Source organism: Lissotriton helveticus, chromosome 3_1 (genome assembly GCF_964261635.1).
Source record: "Lissotriton helveticus chromosome 3_1, aLisHel1.1, whole genome shotgun sequence".
Lineage (NCBI taxonomy): Eukaryota > Metazoa > Chordata > Amphibia > Caudata > Salamandridae > Lissotriton > Lissotriton helveticus.
The window spans coordinates 518,836,102-518,841,467 of record NC_136061.1 but is presented as its reverse complement, the minus strand read 5'-3'; the positions used below and the strand labels follow the sequence as shown (position 1 = coordinate 518,841,467).

Genomic DNA, 5,366 nt, shown 5'->3' with positions numbered 1-5,366 from the left:
CAGCTTCCAAACCCTAGCCAGGCTGGGGAGAGCCTCCCCGGGCCCCGGCGGACCCCCATCGCCCACGCCCGGACCCTCGGCTGGCTTCCAGGATGGGGGCTCCCACAGCCTGGGACCCTGGGATGCAGCAGGAGCCCTGGGCCCGGTCTCAGCTTCCAAACACTAGCCAGGGAGGAAGAGCCTCCCGGGCCCCGGCAGACCCCCATCACCAGCACCTGGACCCTCGGCTGGCTTCCAGGACAGGGGGCTACCACAGCCTGGGACCCTGGGATGCAGCACGAGCCCCGGGCCCGGTACTAGCTTCTGAACCCTATCCAGGCTGGGGAGAGCCTCCCCAGGCCCCGTTGGACCCCCATCACCAGAGCCCGGACCCTCCGCTGGCTTCCAGGACAGGTAGCTCCCGCATCCTGGGACCCTGGGATGCATCATGAGCCCCGGGTCCTAGCTTATGAACCCTAGCCAGACCGGGCAGAGCCTACCTGGGCCCCGGCGGACCCCCCCAGTCCGCAACACCCTGACCCTCAGCTAGAACCAAGGAGGGTTAAACCCAGGACACAGCCTCGCCCCCACAACGTGCCCGGGGAGCCGATTTTTCTGGATGATATAACTTTGGGAAGGGACAAAAGTTGGAGTTAGCCCGGCTGCCAGCCCGCAGCGCAATCTGGTCACCCAGCCCTCAGGACCATCTGGTCACCCAGCCCACAGGGCCATCTGGTCACCATGCCCACCGGGCCATTTGGTCGCCCTGCTAGCAGGGCCATTTGGTCGCAGGGCCATCTTGTTGTGCAGCCAGGTGACCAGATGGCCCGGGACCGCCCAGTGTCCAGGAGACCTGGGAGGATGCCGTACCCAGTCGCCCTTGCAGTCCAGCGAGGGTGGTGGGGTGCACCAATGCAGCCACTCGGGAGGCTCCTTCCCCCGGGTTGCTGCTGTTCACCTCCCTGCCCGACTTGCTCCATGCAGCGGGCAGGCGAGGCCCAGTCAGCCCGCAAGGGATGGTGGCCCCCATCCCTGTACCACGGTAGGGGAAAGATAGGATGGGGCCCCCGTGCAGGAGGACACGTGGTGGAGGCAGCCTCCTGTGGGCTCATGTTACCCCCTCTGCATCCCTCCCGCCACCCCAGCAGAAGAGAGACTCACCCCTGGCTGTGGTGGAGGAGGGCATCCGAGGCACCCATGCACGGAGAGACAAAAGCTTGGCTCAGAGGATGACTTTCAATAGATCACAGCGAGGTAGCTGCTTTGCTACTTACGAAACCCTGACCCAAAATCAGGTAGTCAACAAATGATTTAGCACCGGGTACCCCACGAACATGCAGTACACTAAGGGCGATGGTGGTAGCCCCCTTCTGTCCTCGCTCCAGTGCCCAAGTTAGCGGCTCTGTGCACCAGCCCCCCAAGAGAGACCGGCTATCCCAGGCCAACAGAGGCTCCACGGTCATTGCAGTATGATTACGGTTTAGGGGGGATTCTGGCTTAGAGGCATTCATAATTCACAGATGGTAGCTTCACCCCATTGGCTTCTCAGCCAAGCACATACACCAAATGTTTGAACCTGCGGTTCCTCTCGTACTGAGCAGGGTTACTATTGCAACAACACATCATCAGTAGGGTAAAACTAACCTGCCTCACGACGGCCTAAACCCAGCTCACGTTCCCTATTAGTGGGTGAACAATCCAATGCTTGATGAATTCTGCTTCACAATGCTAGGAAGAGCCGACATTGAAAGATCAAAAAGCGGCATCGCTATGAACACTTGGCCTCCGCAAGCCAGTTATCCCTGTGGTAACTTTTCTGTACACCACCTGCTTGAAACCCAAAAAGTCAGAGGGATCATGAGGCGCCGCTTTCACGGTCTGTATTCATACTGAAAATCGAGATCAAGCTTGCTTTTGCCCTTCTGCTCCGCGGGAGGTTTGTGTCCTCCCTGAGCTCGCCTTAGGACACCTGCGTTACCGTTTGACAGGTGTACCACCCCAGTCAAACTCCCCACCTGCCACTGTCCCAGAGCAAGTCGTGCCCGGCAGGTGCCAGGTGCTTGGAGCCAGAAACGAGAGCCACCCGCCTTACCGGGTCAGTGAAAAAACGATAAGAGTAGTGGTATTTTACCGGTGGCCCGAGGGCCTCCCACTTAACCTACACCTCTCATGTCTCTTCACAGTGCCAGACTAGAGTCTAGCTCAAAGGGATTTTCTTTCCCCGCTGATTCTTCCAAGCCCGTTCTCTTGGCTGTGGTTTCGCTAGATAGTAGGTAGGGACAGTGGGAATCTCGTTCATCCATTCATGCGTGTCACTAATTAGATGACGAGGCATTTGGATATCTGTACCACCTCACGGTGGTTCATTCTGGGTTATTATGCTGCCCATCAGAATCAATTCGGTTTTGCTTCCAACATTACAACGTTCTTTCGCTCCGGAGTACAGCCACACTGAACGCTGTCCTCACTGGAACTGGGATCACGTAAACGCCAGAGATAGTACACCCTGAAGTACTATTCCAACAATTTTAAGATTGTCTATGAACAGTCCTGAGAAATTAAAATATGATTAGCAGGACATCAATAATCAATGTGTGATAATTATGTGTATGCGATTATTTGAGACCTATTCATCATTCAAGACATTTCAATAAGTATGATGTACACAACTATATCTAAATTGTTATAAGCACACATTTATTAAAAAATACACATCTACAAATTGCGCATCTAATTAGAAAAAAGCACATCTAAAAAAATTCACATCTATAAAATTCACATCTATACTTAATCTTGTGTCAACCTTAAACCTATATGTTAAAACATTATGCTTTATAAGGGTGACATGTGTGCTGCAAGAAAGTGTACATCTCAGTATAAGCTTGATACTCAATTGTTCATGAATAAAGTAGTCAGGCAAACATTTTTCTTTAATAGGAATGACATTTGCAGACCTAAATCAGCCAGAACAACATCATTACATTGAGGCCAAATACCACGACATCCAACGATAAAGTCATGACATTTTACAGTGTTGCATTTTGTGAGATCTTTGATTTGCTGTGACAGATCCTGATCCTGATTTCACTTTACTCTCAAATGCTAATTCAAGGGAATTCTGAGAATTTTCATAACAAATTGAAACATCAATCACTACAGCTGTACCATTTTTGGTAAACACTACATCTGGTTTTCGTAATTCTCCTTGATTATTTTTAACATGAGGTTCCCTATATGCCATCCAACCACACCTTTTTGCTCTATCAATGAGCAATTCCAGAATTGTTTTATGTCTTTTTATCCTAATGTCCTTAGTTTTAGGACATGCGCCTGAAATATGAGAAATTGTTTCACAAACATCATTACAATTCCTACATGTAGCAAATGCACAATTTCTTTCCCTGGTGATGGTTTCTCTGGTATATAAAACATTTGCTCTTAACATCAGAACAGCTATGTACTGGTTTTCTTTCATTTTGTTATGCTTGTTAATCCAGAAGTTTGAGGTTGGATTACTTGCTAAGTATTTTATACCATCACCTTGAACAAGGAGATTTGCCCATTTCTCAAACTCTTCTTTTCTCAATCATATGTTGCTAACAAATTCAAATCATAGCTCAGAAACCTACTGTCTCACATGTTGAGTTTGTGTGTTTTGATGATGTAATACATTTTTTCATTCTTATCTTCTCCTGCGTACATGAATGAATGAGCTATGTACAGGTCTGGATCTGCCCTGAGATACAATAAACTATTGACTTTATTGAGACCAATTTGTGTACATAGTTTTGGTAAACTGAGGCCCCAAGTGATCTTTTTGAATATAGGAGACCATCACATGTGTTTGCAGGACGGTGTAGAAAGTGTTTGACATACTTTTTTATTGTTTGATCCAGAACGTTTAAAGTTTTTGCTTCTGTTCCTGTCATTTCCAATTTGAATGATAATTTAGGCACAAAGTACTGACAGAAAATGTCTATTTTCTGCTAGGCTTAAGTGATAGATTACCAAGTTTTTTAGCACAATTGACAAGAACCTCATTAATTTTGTTGTTGCTTGTATGACCTGTGTGTGGATCAAAGTTCAATCCGAGGTATCTCTCACTTTCTCCTGGATGAATGTTTTCAATATTTTCTTTTTCAAATTACCATGGTTTCAGGGGAGAGGTGTGGCGCCGCGGCCAGGGCGACTGACGCTGGAATCTGGGGACCACGGTTCGATCCCCGGCTCCGGCGGCAGGGTAGCCCAGCACCATGTGACTCTGGGCAATAGCTCGCTTAATCTTCCCGACGGCCCCCAGCGCCTAGAGACCCTTACGGGTGATTGTGCGCTTTACAAATGTGGACTTTACTTTACTTTACTTTTACAGTTGTAAATCAGGATTTTATCTTTATGGTGACTGATATAAAATCCATGTGTCTTTTTCACATTAAGTTTTAATCCTGTAGTTTTACTGAACTTTTCAATGATTTTAAGATTTATACTCATTCCTTCCCATGTACTGCTGAGTACTGCGATGTCATTGGCAAAGGTGAGAGATGTGATTTGCTCAATAAGACCATCTGATCCAAATGAGAAGCCCTTGCCATTTTTCTAAAGATCACAGATCATAGGATCCATGGCAATGTAAAATAGTAGTAGGGATAAAGAGTCAACTTGTTTGACCCCAGAATTCAATGTTAATTCAGGAGTTGCTTCGTTGTTCTTTCCCTTGAAAGATGTTGTTGAGTCAGTGTACAAGTCTTTTATTATGTCTCTGATGTATGATGGAACTCTTTGCCTTGCGAGACTATGTATAATGTGACCATGGCTGACAGAGTCGAAGGCTTTCGATATATCTATGAACACTACTGCTAATGAGGGCCCCTTTTATGATATTTTGCAGGAGAGTCAGATTCTTGAGACAACCTCTCACCTTCATGAAGCCTTTTTGTTGTGTATTCAATTCAACAAAAAATTAGACTCTTTTACTTAGTATTTTTGTGAATAACTTCATGAATGCAGTACCGATGGTAATTGGATGCCAGTTACTGACTTTTTTAAGTTCACTAATTGGTACATTCTTGGGTATCAAAATTGATCGGTTCTTTTTGATAATTTCTGGTACTCTTCTCATCAACAACCAAGACAATAGAATTCTGGGCAGCAGTCTTGGTTGCCTGCTGTGCACTTTATACAAGTTATTCAGACCAATCTTATCAGGCCCCACTGCTTTCTTTAAATTGAAGTTCTCAAAGGCATAAGGTATTTGGAGCAGTGTTATTTCTCTACATAGATTTCTAATTTCGTTATCCTCTGGTATCCGATCAATCGGCATGAAATTAGGATTTTTCTTGTTTTTGTAGTATTGAAAGATTTAATCAGCATTGATTTGGCAAGTGGCATCT

General features: G+C 46.5%; 1 pseudogene; it reads right to left on the bottom strand.

Annotated features, from left to right (window-relative positions):
• Positions 1–1,190: 1,190 nt before the first annotated feature.
• Positions 1,191–2,212, bottom strand: LOC144825600 (28S ribosomal RNA; annotated as a pseudogene).
• Positions 2,213–5,366: the final 3,154 nt, after the last annotated feature.